The 15,120-nt window shown below is 43.6% G+C and overlaps 1 pseudogene; it reads left to right on the plus strand.

The window, feature by feature from the left end:
- Nucleotides 1–14,352: 14,352 nt before the first annotated feature.
- Nucleotides 14,353–14,691, plus strand: LOC102864107 (annotated as a pseudogene).
- The last annotated feature ends 429 nt before the right edge of the window (nucleotides 14,692–15,120 follow it).

Here is a 15,120-nt window from a genome sequence, read left to right on the forward strand (position 1 = left end):
ATTCAGTGATACAGTCATGGATACAGTGCAAAACATCTATATCTTGGGTTTATTAAGGGTACAGTGCAAAACCTCTACATCGTGGGCTTATCAAGGGTATAGTGCAAAACGTTTACGTCTTGGGTTTATAAACAATAGCAACTACTATTTTGGGAAACGGGTCAAGACAAAACTTTAGGGCTCAGGGCAGAAATGTTCCACACACAGGGTCTGGTTACTCAAATGGAGTGAGTGCCACATGAAATGGAATCGATTTAGCGTCTCAGTCCCTCCTGACAACGTGCCCAAAGTATGTCAGACAAGGTTTCATCATCCTTGCCTCTAAGGAGCACGCTGTTTGCATTTTCTCCAAGACCGACCTGTTTGTTCTCTTGATGGTCCATGAAAGGTTTATGTCGTTTCCTGGCTCCCTCCCTGCCACACAGTCACAGGCTGGCTCTTTCCTTACTCCTTCTCGCATACTTTAGGCATGTTGTTAGGAAGGGCTATTTCTCTGAGGGAGACAGTATGTTTGGAAAGGTGAAGGGCCAGCAAAAGAGAGGAAGACCTCAGAGAGATGGGCTGACACAGTGACTGCAGCAATGGGCTCAAGTGTGTCAGAGATGATGAAGATGGTACCGGCTAGGGCAGGGTTCAGATCTGTTGTTCACAGGGTCGCCATGAGTCATACTTGACTCAACAGCTCCTACCAATAACAACAAGTCCAGATACCCCTCCAGGACTCAGGAATCACACTCTTTCTGTCCCTACAGACAGAAGGGTGGTGATAACTCTCCACTGTTACTAGCCATCTCTTTTTATTTTTTCTCACTTTTGCCTTGTGTAGATAGCTTCTTTTATTTAAATAGCTTTACTTCCATTACTCAGAAGGAGCCCCTGTGGTGTAGTGGGTTAAGGATTGTACTTCAGACCATAAGGCTGGCCATTCAAGCCCTTCAGTTACTCCAGGATAAGGCTGTCTGCTTCTGTAAACATCCACAGCCATGGGCAGGAGACCTTTCTACTCTGTTCGCTAGCTGTGAGCTGGAGCAGATTTGAGGACACTTGGGTTGGTATCTTTTCTTTAATTACCCAGTTAAGAGACCGTCCATCCTTGGACGCTGACCGATTCAGCTGGAGTTGGTTTGTGACAAGAAATCTCAGAAGCATATTCTCCAATGTGATCCTCCTGTCGGGTAACATTCCTGTTCTGGAGCCGTCTCTCACCGCAAGCCAAAGCGCAGCTTTCTCTCTGAGCACTGTGGCTGACCTGCGGTGACCCTGGGGGTAACAGGTCAGAACCCTGCCCAATCTTGAGCCATCCGCACAACCTAGTGGGAGCGGTTAGGAACAGCCCTGCCTTTTGTCCTGACGACAAACTAACTGAGACCCTGGACACAACCATGCTCAGGACCTTCCAGAGCTTTTCTTTCCACTGTGGCCAATCTGACTAACCCTCCTGGCTGCAGGTTTTCCACCTCCAGCTCCCTAGTATTCCCAATAATTTCTCCAGAGATTTTTGTTTTAGAGGCTTCTGTTTTCTTTCCCAGGTCCAAGGCCCAAGGTAGACCTCTCTGACACCACACCTGTCTCTGGCATGTCCTTTAACGTAAGCACTGCATCGATCTCTAAACCCCTTCTGCATCACTATTCCTGTCCTTCAAATTGGAATCACATTCAGAGATTATCTTGGAATGTTCTATTTGTTCTTCTTGAAACTTATGCCTACTGATGCCTACCCTCCAGTTTCCATGCTTCCTACTTGAGCATTGGTAGTGGTATTTTGAAGTGCTTCATGCCCAAGGAGATATGGCTTAAGGTCAGTGCAAACAGAGGTAAGACAGGCAACTCACATCTAAAACAGAGAGGAAGGAGGCAAGAATCAGGTAATGTTGGGCTACTAACCGAAAGGTCTGTGGTTTGAATCTCTCCTCAGGAGGGAGCTCTGGTAGCCTAGTGGGTAAGGGGCTGCATTATTAACCTAAAGGGCCACAGATCAAATCCACTAGCTGCTCCATGCCAGAAAGATGGGCAATCTCTTTCAATGTGATTTACTGCCTCTGAAAACTAGCTGGATAGTCAGCTATGAGTCAGTCTGATTTGATGGTACAACACTCCTCATGAGAAAAAGGAGTCAGTTTGCATCTGTCAAGATTTATAGAATTGTTGCATCGAAATTCAAAATCAATCTCCACAATAGTCTGTGTGTTTCCTATTGCCAAATGGGCCCTTTAGAGTAGTGACAGAAGATCTTCACCCTGAAATCTATAGCGTCCCTTTTCAGCAGGAAGTAGCTAAGAGAATATGCTGTCCCCTTTTCCTTATGAATCAGGGTGAAGTCTCTCTCAGGGAGGAGTGATAGGGAATGGCAAAGGACACACTGACAAAGGAGATTAATCAGAACTGACTTTGACAAGCACTGTGGCAACAGGACAATTAAAACAGATTTTCAAGGCGGAAAAAAAAGAGGAACGAACTGGGGAGGAGGGGAGAGAAAATAGTGCAAAAATGAATGAAAGGAAACCCAAGATCTCTGTAAATGTTCATGAAAATGAATAAAATTTAATTTAAAAAAAGGAACAATTAAATAAAAAAATAAAAAAGAAAATAAAAAGTCTTATAGATTTGAAACCCCAGTACTCTTAACAACAGCAGTGGTAGTATGTGTGACAGTGATGTGTTAGCAGTGGACACTTCTGGCTCTGTGGAGTAAGATATTTATTAAAAGGCTACACAAGTCAATGGAGATACATGAATTCCACGGAAATCCTAGATTAGGAATCCAAGCACCGGCAAGTCTCACAGACAGAACTCAAGGCATCTTTGAAGTCATCCCTGGCCACAGGGTTTGAAGCCTCTTTAATGTGATGCTCCACCTTTAGCGTGATGGAGTTCTCGTGGCACAATCCATGAGGAACTGCACCGCTGATTGTGCTGTTGAATCGACTACGAGGCATAGAGATCCTATGAACAAGAGCCTTGAATTCTACCCTATCTTGAGGCAATCTCACTGCCTCTGACACATCTGCTCCCACTACCACAGTCTCTGTGTCAATCCATCTTATCCAGGGTCTTCCTCTCTTGTGCTGACACTTTACTCAATGCACAATGTCCTTCTCTAACGACTGGTCCCTCCTGGGAACCTGCCTAAAGTATGTGAGATGGGCTTCAAAATCCTTGCCTCTAAGGAGCAGCCTAGTTTCACCCTCTCCAGGACAGGCCGTTTGGGTTTTTTCCCCTTGGCAGTTCATGGTATGTCCAATAATTTCCTCCAGCACCACAACTCAAAGGCATCAGTTCTTCTGTCATCCTTAGTACTGTCCAACTCTCAGATGCATAGCAAGTAATTGAGAAGTTCATGACCTGAGTCAGGCACACCTTCGTGTCTAGATGGACAGTGTTGCTCTTTAGCACTCTGGAGAGGTCCCTAACAGCAGACTTTCCTAAAGCAACTCAGCTTTTGATTTCCTGACCACTGTTGTTATTGTTGAGTGCCGTCGAGTCAGAATCAATCCGTAGCTGAGCCTCCAGTGGGTTTTCAGAGGCCGTTAATTGCATGGGAGGAGACTGTGCAGCCTTCTGCCGTGGAGCCGCTGGTGGATTCGAACCATGTGCCTTTAAACTATAGTGCAGGTTGTCACTACTAGGCCTCCAGGCCTCTCTTATCACTATTTCCAAAACATTTTATCATCAAAACCAGAAACTCTGTATGAATTAATAACTCCTACACCTCCCGCTTGTATTGGTCTCTGATAACCTCTTACCTGTTTGCCTATGCATTTGCCTATTTATATTCATCTATGTAGATGTCTGATACAGGCCATGGTCTTTGCAATCACTTGTTATGCATCAGAGAGTTGGACAATGACCAAGGAGGATAGAAGGAGAATTGATGCCTTTGAGCTGTGGTGCTGGAGAAGAGTATTGAGAATACCATGGACTGCTAGGAAAACAAACAGATTCATCCTGGAAAGGGTCAAACTGGGTGGCTCCTTGGAGGCAAGGATTCTGAGGCTCCATCTAACATAATTTGGATATGTTGCAAGGAGAGACCGGTCCTTGGAGAAGGACATCATGCTTGGGAGGGTGGAGGGACAGCGCAGGAGGGGAAGGCCCTCTATGAGGTGGATTGATTCAGTGAGTGGGTTAATCGGGATGGGAGTGTCAGAGACAGTGCGATTGGCACAGGATAGAGCAGAGTTTAGGGCTGTTGAACATAGGGTTGCTGAGTCGCAAGCGACTCGACAGCACATAACAACAACAACAGCAACAACGTGTATTTGACGTTTGCCTGCCTTATATCACTCAGCACATTTACAAGATTACTAATGTACTGTTGCATGTCATCAGAACATACTTCGCTTTTGTGATTGAGTAGAATTCCATTGTATAAGCGATGTGTGTTTGGGTTATTTCCACCTTATAGCTGGTATGAATAATGCTGCAATGAACATGGGTATACAAAAAGCTGCTTAACTTTGCATCCAATTCTTTTAGGTTTATATTCAGGAGTGGAATGACAGGGCCATCGGGTATAAGGAGTTCTGTGCTGTGTGTGTCTCTGCTAGCTAAAAGGTCCTCAGTTCGAATCCCCCAGTTGTTCTTCAAGGGTACAAGGGACAGTCTCCTCCCATAAAGCTTGGAATCCTGAAGGAGATCACGGAGGTAGCATGGACCTAAGGGCTTAGATAGCATAGTAGTTAAGAGAGCTGATGCCACCTGAAAAGTGCTCCATTCAAACCCACCAAGTGTTTCATGGGAGAAACTTAAGGCGGCCTGCTTCTTCATGATTTACAGCCTCAGAAAGCCTATGAGGCAGTTTCTAAGTCCTGTAGGTTAGCTGTCATGTTGTTGTGTGTTGTTGAGTCAGAAATGACTGGCAGCTGGCCATCCAGAGGGGTTTCAGAGGCATCTTTCTCCCAATGTGGCAGCCAGTGGATTTGAACTGCATGCCTTTGATTTGGCAGTGTAACTCCTCACCACTAAGCCACCAGAGCTCCCTGTAGGGTCGTGATGAATCAAAAATCGACTCCATGGCAGTGGGTTAGGGTTGTAGATACAGTAAGTGTAACTTTTTGAGGAACAGATAGACCAGTTTCCACCATGGCTGCACCATCAGCAACGGATAAGGTTCTAATCTTTCAACATCTTCATCATCTCTTGTGTTTTTTATATTATAGTCACCCTCATATTATGACTTTCCCAATTAAACACGTCTCTTGCTTTCCTGACTGCTGGTGCCAAGGATGTTAATTGTGGATCCAAGTAAGATGAAGTTGTTGACCGTTTCAATCTCTTCTCCATCCATCATGATATTGCCTATCGGTACAGTGGTTAAGATCTTTGTTTTCTTGACATTGATATGCACATTGAAGGCTGCGTTCCTTGATCAGGAGATGTATTGCATTAGGAAAGTCTGCAGTTAGGGACTTCTCCAAATTATTGAGAATAATGATGTCAGTTTGAGGACATCTGATTCAGGCCATGGTTTTTCTGATCACTTTGCTAGGCATCTGAGAGCTGGACAATCAAGAGGAATGACAGAAGAACCGATCCCTTTGTGTGGAAGAGCAATGAACATCTCATGGACAGCCAAAAAAAACAAATAAATATGTCTTACAGAGGGTGTAGCCGGAGTGCTCTTTGGAGGCAAAGATAATGAGGCTTCACCTCACGTACTTCAGGCATGTTGCTAGGAGAGGCTATGCTGTTTGGAAGAATGGTGAGTTGGTAAAGGAGAAGAAAACCCTCAACCAGGTAGACTGACATGGTAACTGCTGCAATAGGCTCTAGTGTCAGGAAGTGTGAGGATGGCACAGAATAGGTTGGGGTTCAGATTCACTGTTCATAGACTCGCTATGAGTTGTACTGGACAAGAACCTAACAACAGTAGGTATGAAGGTGATTCTGGTGGCATAGGGAGTTGTGGGGTTAACTTAATGACAGCTGGTTTGAATCTACTAGCAACTTCTTGGGAGAAAGACACACAATCTCCTTCTGTGCAATATACAACCTTTGAAACCAGGCTGGAGGATCAGCAAGGAGTGGGCTCTGGCTCCATGGTAATGAGAGCAGGTCTGAAGTATATCATTGTAGTTCTGATTTACATTGTCTCAATGACTGATGATATTGACCATTGTTTCACATGCTTATTGGCCATGTATGTATCTTCTTTGAAAAAAAAAATCTGTTCAAGTTCTTTGCCCAATTTTGCACTGGGGTTTTTTTGTTGTTGTTGTTGCTGAGTAGTTCTTTTCACATTCTGGAAGTGAAACTCTTATCAGATCTATGATTTGCAAATATATGTTCACATTCTGTAAACTGCTGTTTTTAACACTTTCTTAATAATATCTTCTTGTGTTACGTCGAAGAACCCACTGTCAAATCAAAGATCATAAAGATTTAAGTCTATGGTTTCTCTTAAGAACTGTATGACTGTGGGTTTTGTGTTGGAGTCTCTTAGTAGCTGAAAATGGTTAAGTGGTCAACTATTGGCTGAAGGTTGCACAAACTGTCCACCATTCATGGGCTAATTCTTTTGCTTGTGAAAATCCACTTACTTCAACACCATTCACTGAAAAGATTATTCTTTCCGATCGTAATAAAGTGGCAGGCACCCTTACTGAAAATTCTTTCATTCCATTGTTTTTACAGATTTACCTTTATACCGAGTACACGACTTTGATTATTGTAGTTTTGTATTCAGTTCTGAAATTAAGAGTTCTCAAGATTTTGAGGCCTCAGGCCTCTGGATATCTGCTTTCTCGTTTCTATCTAAGAGGCCTGTTGTGATTTTGATAGAGATTCCACAGAATGTATAGATAACTCTGGCTATCACTGACCTCTTAACAACAGCCTCTTTGCAGTTATTTATAGCTTCTTTCGGCAATGTTTTGTAATCTTCAGTATGCAATATTTTCCCCATCCCTGATTAAACAATTTTTTAATATTTTTTTAAAGACTTTTTTTGTGGTTTTTAATTTTATTTTATTTTTGTGTGAGTGTACCGTCAAATCAGATCTGACTGGTACAGGAGGAGATTGTCCCTCCTTTTCCCGGCAGAGCATCTGGTGGATTCGAACCGTGTGCCTCTGGAATTGTAGTTGCAGCTCCTTGCCACTAGGCTACCACAGATTTTTTTTTTAGATGCTCTTTTAAATAGAACTGTTTCTTAATTCCCTTTCCAGCGAAGATTGTTCATGGGTGGTGTGTACAGCTGACTCACAGGCTGACCAGGGGACTTTGTAGAGTTACTGTCGACAGTAGCTTTCTCGAGTATTTGGGGGGATTTTCTATGTATTTCTTTCCAGGCTTAATTTGAGGGGATGATTCAGATTTGCAGAAGATAGATTTGGGACGTCGCCTCTGAACCTAATACATTCTCAAGGCAGCAGACGGCTACTGTTACCCTACTGGCTGGAAAACCTCAAGCAACTTTTCTGCTGAGTGCTTAACCACTGCACCACCAGGACGTTGCAGCTGGCTTCTGGTTAAGGAGACCCAGCCACCGCGCCACTGGCAAGTCACGCGTCTCCTGAACCTCGGATAATGGTCTCTCGATGATGTTCGGGGCAGTCGGTCCCCCGCGCACACACCTGCAGGACCCTCGGACCTGGACGGGGGGTGATCGCAGCTGACCTGTCCTGTCCGCCCCGCTGCACCTCACTCGCTAGACCTGCCTTCCCTGCCCCTTCACGGCTGTGGGCCTGGGTTCAGAGGAAATGTTCGCTTCACCCCAATGACCTGATAATTACACGAGTAAAGAACCTGAAACAGCACCTTCCACCCGCTCACGCCCGGGACCAATGTATCCACGCGGGTACGGGGAAGCTGCGCCGGGCGACTGCGCAAGCGCGTGCCCGCCCCGCCGCCAGCGGCCCAATCAGAGCGAGCCTCGCTTCCGCGAGTCCCGCCTCCCTCGTTCTCGCAATGGCGGCCATAGGGACACAAAAGCTCGGTTGCGGCTGTCCTCCTAGCCGTACCCGCGTCGGTGCACTCCCGCAAACGGCCGCTGGCTTCTCCCGGGCACCCTCGAAGCCTCTCTATGAGCAGACAGTAGTGAAAAGCGTTAAAGGCTGTTTTCATTTTCAAGGAAAAACCTGCCCTGCCCCTCAAATGTAAATCGTGCTAGAGAAGTCCTTAGACTACACTCGGATTAGTGGAGATGTGTTAAAAAAATAAAAGTTCATCTTTCTTAGAAGTGACGTTTCTCGAGGGCTACCAGCCTTCACTACCCAGAATTCCCGAGGCCGCGCGGACGTTTTTCCGGTCGCCGCCGCCCGGAATGGTGGGCGGGGCTTGGCCTCAGGCGCCTTGTGCTTCCGGGTCAAGACTTCCCACAATCCCTCTCCTTCTGCAGAAGACTGCTTGTTCTTTAAAAAAAAAAGAAGGTAAATGACTCCATGTTTTTTAAAAAGCACCTGCTGTTTGTAAAACTGTTCAGTGGCACACAAAGGTAAAAATAAAAGAAAAATCTACGATCTCACCACTTCGAAATAACACCTACTGTATAGAAACTCAAGATTGGAGGAAGATTCAACAACAAACCTGTGTTATGCAAATGATACAACCCTGCTGCTGAAACTGAGGAGGACCTGACGCATTTGGTTGCAGAAGATCAAGGACTCGATGCTCAACATCAAGAAAACAATGATTCTCGTCGCTGGGCCAATTGCCAGCATCATGATGGATGGTGAAGAAATTGAGATTGTAAACTTTTAAGCTTTAGTTTGCTTGGCTCCACAGTCAACACTCTTGGTACCAGCAGCCAGGAAATCAAAAGGCAAATTGCCTTGGGAAAATCGGTTCTCAGGGACCTCTCCAGAGTACTGAAGAGAAAGATGTCAGTCTGGAGATGAGGTGTACGTGATTTAGGCCATAATCTTAGCAATCACTTACTATGCATCAGAGATTTGGACAATGACCAAAGATGATGGAAGGAGAATTGATGTCTTTGAGCTGTGGTGCTGGAGAAGAGTATTGAATGTACCATGGACTAGGAGAACAAACAGGAGGGTGAAGCCAGGCTGCTCCTTGGAGGCAAGGATTCTGAAGCTTCGTCTGACATACTTGGGCCATGTTGCAAGAAGGGACTGGCCACTCCTTGGAGAGGGACATCATGCTTATAAGGATAGAGGGACGGAGAAAAAGAGGGAGACCATCGATGAGATGGATTAATACAGTGACAAGTGATGGGTAGGTGTGTCAGAGACAATAAATTTGGCATAGGATAGAGCAGGTTTCAGGGCTGTTGTACTTAGGGTCGCTATGAGTCTCAAGTGACTCCACAGCACATAACAACAAACAACAACATAGAAACTCAAGAGGGCTCTGGTGGCCTAATGGCAAGAAGCTGTGCTGCAGTCTCAAAGGCACACGGTTTGAATCCACCATATGCTCCATGGGGGAAGGATGGGTAGTCTCCTCTTGTGGGATTAATTGCCTCTGAAAACCTGTGGGAGGGTCAGCTATGGGTCGGTTCTGACTCTACGGTACACAGCAACAATATGAATATCATAATTTGTTCAAATAGCCCCTAAATTGCTATTTCTAGTTTTTTCACTTCTACTATCTACAGACAGTGTAGATAAATAGACTTATAGATAAGCATATACGTATTGCCAGTTATTGTCTTTTAATACATAGAAATTTAACTCTTGGTTCAAAGGGAATGCATGTTTCTAAGATTCTAGAAGATGTTCCTGTTAGCCTGCAGTGTGATCCCTGGCTTTGCCTCCCCTGCAAGGTGGTGTAAGCAACAAACCTGGTGGGAGACAACAGTAAGCTCTGGGCCACAGAGACACTGGAAAATGTACAGCAATTTCAGTGACCTTGGAAGAGCTGAATTGCTTGACATAGTCCCAATATAGGTGGAACCCTTGTTACAGCAAGGAGACCTAGTGGGACCTACTGTTTGCCATGAAGAAAGGTAAGGCAGGCGTGAAGTGACAGTAAAGGTAGTTATTAGCTGACTGCTGCTTCAATATGTAGTCTTCAATATGGATTGAAGCTCAACATTAAGAAAATAAAGATTCTCATTACTGGACCAATTAGCAGCTTTATAATGGATGGAGAAGAGATTGAGATTGTTGATAACTTCAACTTACTTGGTTCCACAATCAGCACTCTTGCCACCTGTAGTCAGGAAATCATAAGACGAATTGCATTGGGAAAGCCTGCCGTCAAGGACCTTTCTAGAGTACTGAAGAGAAACAGTGGTAGTCTGGAGACTAAGGTGTGCCTGATCCAGGCATGGTCTTTGCAATTACTTGCTGTAAATCCAAGAGCTTGACAATAACTAAGGATGATAGAAGAAGGATCGATACCTTTGAGTTGTGTGGTGTTGGAGAGGAGTGTTGAACATATTGTGGACTGCCAGGAAAACAAACAGGTCTGTCCTGAAGAGGGTGAAACCAGGCTGCTCCCTGGAGGCATGTATTTTGAGGCTCCGTCACACATACTTTGGGCATGTGGCCAGGAGGGACAAGTCCTTGCACAGGGACACCATGCTTGGAAGGGTGGAGCGACAGCGCAGGAGAGGAAGACCCTGGATGATACAGATTGACTCAGTGACTGGAGAAATGGTATTAGGTCTGTCAGAGATGATGAGATTAGGATAGGGCAGGTTTCAGAACTAATATACAGAGGTCTTTATGAGTTGCAGGTGACTTGATGGCACACAACAACAACAACTCCACTGGAAAAGGATGAGCAATCTCCTGTGAGAGTTAATGCCTTGCAAAACCCGTTGGAGGATCAGCAATGCATTGGTTCTGCAATCACACAACAACAATAGGTCTGCTCTTAGCCACTTCACCTGCCCTTTGCCCTCTTTTACCACTGAAATGAGTTTCTTATGGTCTTACGTTCTCTGCATGATCTTTGCTTTTTAGGGACCCTTAACCTGAATTGAATATCTACTGTCCTTACCTTGTTGGTATCCACCCTCACATTCTTTCCATCTGTCCTTACCTCATTTTGCTTGACTTACTGATTTTTGTCCCTAACATCACCAGACTCACCTAGAAAGTATTTTTCCATCAACAGAATGCCTAAAATGAGTCTGCAACTCTTTTTTAATCTCGAGCATTGTTAAGCTCCTTGAAAGCTTTTATAAAATGTCTAGTTGTTTTACTTGCATCTTGTTATATAAACGTAAAATGGAACAAATTTCATCTGTTTGTCATTCTGTTTTGACAGATGCCTGCTCATGGCCTCTGCCTAATTGGAAATGAGAGGACTTGTGTTTTCACTCTGTAGTTTGCCAACTGGTCTTGGAGGGATGGCTTGCACATTGCTAGGAAGAGACAGCCGAGTCCCTCATGATGTGTAAGTTTCAGTGTAATTTCCAGAGTAGGAACAAAGGCCCAATGATCTAATTCTGAAAATTAGCCAGTGCACATCCTATGGACCTCAGAGTATTATGCAAATCTTCCACTCGCTTGTTTTGGACAGACTATCAGGAAGAACTGATCTTTGTTGGGGGGTGGGGACCATGGATGGTGAACAACAGGCCAGGAAATGAAAGGGAAATCTCGGAAGCCATGGACTGACAGGGTGGCAACAAAACCCTGAACATGCAGGACCTTTTCGTGACACCTGAGGTAAACACAGTGGCAACTAACAACAAACACCAAACTTAAATGCTTCTAGTATGTTGGAAATATTAACCTTTGAAATCTAGTTATGAGACTTTCTCAGATATTTTCCTTCATCTTTTCGTTTGGCCTATGCTGCTTATTTGCTGGAGGAAATTTTTCCACTTTGAAACAGGCATATATAGAATTTCCTTTATGCTTTATGTCATGTTTACCTGTCTATTTTCAGATATTTTTGTAATTTCAGTGTTTAATTAATTGAAATTACTTACGAGCATCAAAGTTTTTTCCTCCTGAATAATTTATTTAGTTACCCTTGGTGGAACTCCCCAATTAAAACAAGCTTATAAGCAGGAGTAGCATCCACTTCCGAAATAGCTTGGCTCCAGAAACTCTAGGAACCTGGAGAGAGGATGGAAATTATACAAGTGCTCAGGTCTTCCATTCATAGGGTCACTCTGAGTCACCTACTACTCGACGGCACTTAACAACAACACAACAACAAAGAATTTATTGGTTGCCCCACACATTTATTGAGAACTCAATTTTCCCTTTTGATGTAAAACACTACCTTTGTAAAACAGTAAAGTTCTGTATTTACTTTCTTTTCTGTTCCTATGATTGATCTGTACCAGACAGTATTGTTGTTCTAAGTTGTTACAGCTTTATTATTTTAATTAGTATCGCTATAACGGATCCTTTAATTTCTAGTAGTATACGTCCCCACTTTTGAGTCTTTTTTAGAATATTTCTTAAAAAATTGTTTTAAAAATATATTTGATACTTAGAAAGGAAGATTTTATAATATATGTTGGGCATAATGTAGAACCTATCATCAATCTAATACAAGGGAGTACTGTTAGTATAGTCTGCAGGTAGATGCATCTGATGCATCTCTGGCAGTTCAAATTCTTCAGCAGCTTCTTGGGAGAAAGATGGGCAATCTCCTTCTATACGATTTACAGCTTTAGAAATCAAACGGAGGGTCAACTGTGATTCAGTACTTATGTGACAGCAGTGAATTCTCAATACATCAGTCTATATCCTTTCTTTGCATACCATTTTCCCCAAAGGTGTCTTATTTTTCCATTGTTGTTGTTATGTGCTGTTGAGTCGCCTGTGACTCACGGCGACCCTATGTACAATAGCCCTAAACCCTAATCTATCCTGTGCCAATCTTATTGTCTCTGACACACCTACCCCCATTACCCAAGTCACTGAATCAACCAATCTCATTGAGGGTCTTCCTTTCCTGTGCTGTCCCTTCACCCTCCCAAGCATGATGTCCCTCTCCAAGGACTGATCCTGCTTTGCAACATGTCCAAAGTATGTTAGACTAAGCTTCAGAATCCTTGCCTGCAAGGAGCAGACTGGCTTCACCCTCTCCAGGACAAACTTGTTTGTTCTCCTAGCAGTCCATGGTATATTCAGTACTCTTCTCCAGCACCACAGCTCAAAGGCATGAATTCTCTTTCTATCATCCCTAGTCATTATCCAGCTTTCTGATGCATAGCAAGTGATTGCAAAGACCATGGCCTGGATCAGGCTCACCTTAGTCTCCAGACTGACATCGTTACCTCGTCTTTTTAATTTCCTGGCTGCTGGTAACTAGAGTGTTGACTGTGGAACCAAGCAAACTAAAACTGTTAACTATCTCAATATCTTCACCATCTATCATGATGCTGCCAGTCGGCCCCATAGTTAGAATCTTTGTTTTCTTGATGTTGTGCTTCAATCTGTACTGAAGGCTGCAGTCCTTGACCTTCTACAGCAAGCGCTTCAGATCCTCCTCAGTTTCCATAAACAGGCTTATTGTCATCTGCATAGTGCAGATTGTTGATGATTCTTCCTCCAATCCTGATGCCACATTTCTCCTCATAGAGTCCAGCCTCATTTTACCAAATTAAAAAAGTTGTGAATTTTTTGTTTTTTACTGGAATTGATGAGTTTGGTAGGAGATTATTTTTAGGAGAAATAGATATTTTTACAGAAACATAGTTTTAACTGACTGCTTTATTTGCATTGGTTGTTTTAATCCACACACCTCTGTTATTCACATTCTCATTTTTAGAGATAAAGGGAGCTCTGGTGGCCTAGTGGTAAGTAGTTGTGCTGCCAACCTAACGGTAGGAGGTTTGAATCCACCAGATGGTCCAAAGGAGAAAGATGTGATTTACTGCCTCTGAAAACCCCTTGGAGGGCCAGCATGAGAGTTTGTTCTGACTCAATGGCAATGAGTGAATAAGTGATTTTTACAGATAAAATAGGCAGCATCATGTTAGATGGAGAAAAGATTCAAGTTGCCAAGGGTTTCATTTTACTTGGATCCATAATCAACACCCATGATAATAATAGCCAAGAAATCAAAAGACATGTTGCATTGGGAAAATCTGTCATCAAAGACCTCTGCAAAGTGCTAAAGAGTAATGACATCAGTTTAAAGACTATGGTGCGCCTGATCCAAGCCATGGTATTTTCAGTGCTTCTTTTGTATCTAGAAGTCGGACAATGAATAAGGAATACGGAAGAGAAATGGATGCCTTTGAATGTGGTGTTGGAAAAGAGTAGTGTATATCCATCCCATGAACTGCCAAAAGAACAAACAAGTCTACCCAGGAGCATGTGCAACCAGGGTGCTCCTTAGAGGCAAGGGTGGTGGAACTCATCTCACATACTTTGGACATGTTGTCAAGAGTGGTCAGTCACTGGAAAAAGACGTCATGGGAGCCCGCCAGCCAGTGTCTCCAATGCCAGCTCCGCCACTGCCACTGTCACTATGGCCCATTACAAAGCCACCGACTCGAAGCACAAACAGTTCTGGAGGAACTTGGAGAGGTTTGGGGTGCTGGACATGCTGACAAAGGTGTTGGTAGAGTTATATGAAGAACCAGAGAAACCCAATAGTGCTTTGGACTTGTTAAAGTATCATTTAGGAGCTGCAACCCCCCAAAATCCAGAAATAGAACTACTTTGCCTAGAATTGGCAGAAATGAAAGAGAAATAAGAAGCGATTGTGGGAGAAAACAAAATATTGGTATCAAAGCTTGCTCAATATGAACCACCTCAACAGGAAAAGCGTGCCGAATGGAATTCTTTTCAGTTGGAAAGGCGCTGAAAAATGGTTGTGTATGACTTGAATAGCTTGTGTAGTATATAATCTTTTCTGAATATATGCTGTAGAGCTTTCAATGTTAAATTCACTTATCACACTTTGTTACAAACACATATTTAGAATCACCAATAAAAACTCCATATAACTTCCTTTGGGAGAAACCAAAGTTAGTCCTAAAAAAAATCCCACAACCCACCAAAAACCACCTCAGAATACAGCCATCTAAATCGTTTCATGACCTTAAAAAAATAGAAAATTCTGTTTGCCAGTCTGATTAGGAATGATGGTTTTGGTTGTATTTTAACCAGGGATGTTTGGCATGGAACTAGTCCTTGTTGTAGTTCAGCCTATAAGCACAAATACAGTCGTTCTTGGACATGAAAGTGACACTGCTGTTGATATTCCCTGCAGGCAGCGGGGAGATCCATGCCA

The sequence above is a fragment of the Elephantulus edwardii genome, unplaced genomic scaffold (assembly GCF_000299155.1).
Source record: "Elephantulus edwardii isolate Elephantulus edwardi_28Jun2011 unplaced genomic scaffold, EleEdw1.0 scaffold00011, whole genome shotgun sequence".
Taxonomy (NCBI): Eukaryota; Metazoa; Chordata; class Mammalia; order Macroscelidea; family Macroscelididae; genus Elephantulus; species Elephantulus edwardii.